We start from the raw sequence: 1,674 nt of genomic DNA on the forward strand, positions 1-1,674 counted from the left end.
ACTTGAAAAGCTTAGTGTCTACCGGGATTTTCATGCAAAACAACGGACACTTCACCATTGAAGGATACACAGACTCTAATTGGGCAGGCAATATCCTTGATCGCAAGTCCACAATTGGTTACTGCACTCTTGTTGGTGGTAACCTCGTCACGTGGAAGAGCAAAAAGCAATTCCTTGTAGCTCGGTCAAGCGCAGAAGCTGAGTACCGTGCAATGGCATCTACTGCATGCGAACTAATTTGGCTAAAGAGTTTGCTACGTGATCTTGAAATCATCTCCTCCAAGCCAATTCTCCTTCACTGTGACAATCAAGCAGCGATGCATATTGTTGCCAACCCCGTCTTCCATGAACGCACAAAGCATATCGAGGTTGACTGTCATTTCGTCCGCAACCAAGTCCAGTCCAAGCTGTTACAAACTGTATTTGTTCGCTCCAGTGAACAACTTGCCGACGTGTTCACCAAGCCTTTTCCTTCTGCACAACTTGATCGTCTTCTCTTCAAACTTGGATCCAGAAAATCTCTCGATCCAGCTTGAGGGGGAGTATTGAAGTATCAGTCTTTAAACCCTAATACAATATCAGTCTTTAAACCCTAATACAATATCAGTCTTTAAACCCTAATACAGTTGGAAGAATAATGCAAGCTTTATCTAGCTTTGATGGATAACAGCTCAACTTGCATTCAGCTAGTCTTAGTGCTAGTATTAGCTGTTTGTTATTCCCTCATCATTATAAAGCTTGTTAGTGGCTGTAAAGACAAGAGAGTGGAGGTCATCATCATACTTGCTTAGCTGCCATTGTCCCCTATCTTTTGTTCTCCACTCTCTTTCCCGTTTCTTCTTCTATTTATGTATGCACTTGTAACTGTTTTAGACATGAAATATACATTAAGTTTTTCTACATGCAATCACATGCAACGTTTAATATTATTTATTTACTAGGGTTTCTTTCTGTAGTTCAAAAGAGGAATCGATGCTTGCCTTGTTCCCTTCGTTCTAATCATCCAGTCATCCTCTTACTACTTTTTAGGTTTCCCTTTCCTTAAATTTTCATAGAGATAGATGACATACATGGTAAGATTAACAATGTATGTTTGAAAATTGAAACTCAATGATGGAACAAAAGTTTAACCCTAAAACACATCAAACAATACTTTAAATAAAACTTGTTGGTGAAATGGGTGTAACTACATTGGTTGGAGCATATATATTCTCCTTATGCACTTGAGTTCGAATCTCTGTCCTTGCAGTTTAAATTAGTTAGTTGGTGACGTGAGTGTAACTACATTGGTTAGAGTAGATATGTTTTCCTCATGCACCTGAGTTCGAATCTCCGTCCTTGCAGTTTAAATCAGTTTAAACTAGAACCTCGGTAAACTATTATTTATACTAGAAAAATGTTACATGCTAAACATCGTTGGAAGTTAAACTGTGGAGAAAAATAAGTGAAATATGTTTGAAAAAGAAGGGATTATCTGGAAATAAAATCACCATACAACCCATCAATATCAAATCTATTTTAAGAATTAGCAACCAAGAAAACGTTCCCACAATTTCCAAAGGAAAAGTGGTAGGCATGCAAGTTTGTGAGACTAAAAACAAGATAATTAAACCTATGAAAACTTGTTCCAGAAAAAGCACTCCCGCAACATCACGGAGAAAATCTATGAATTAA

The sequence above is a fragment of the Malus sylvestris genome, chromosome 17 (assembly GCF_916048215.2).
Source record: "Malus sylvestris chromosome 17, drMalSylv7.2, whole genome shotgun sequence".
NCBI classification, from domain to species: Eukaryota; Viridiplantae; Streptophyta; class Magnoliopsida; order Rosales; family Rosaceae; genus Malus; species Malus sylvestris.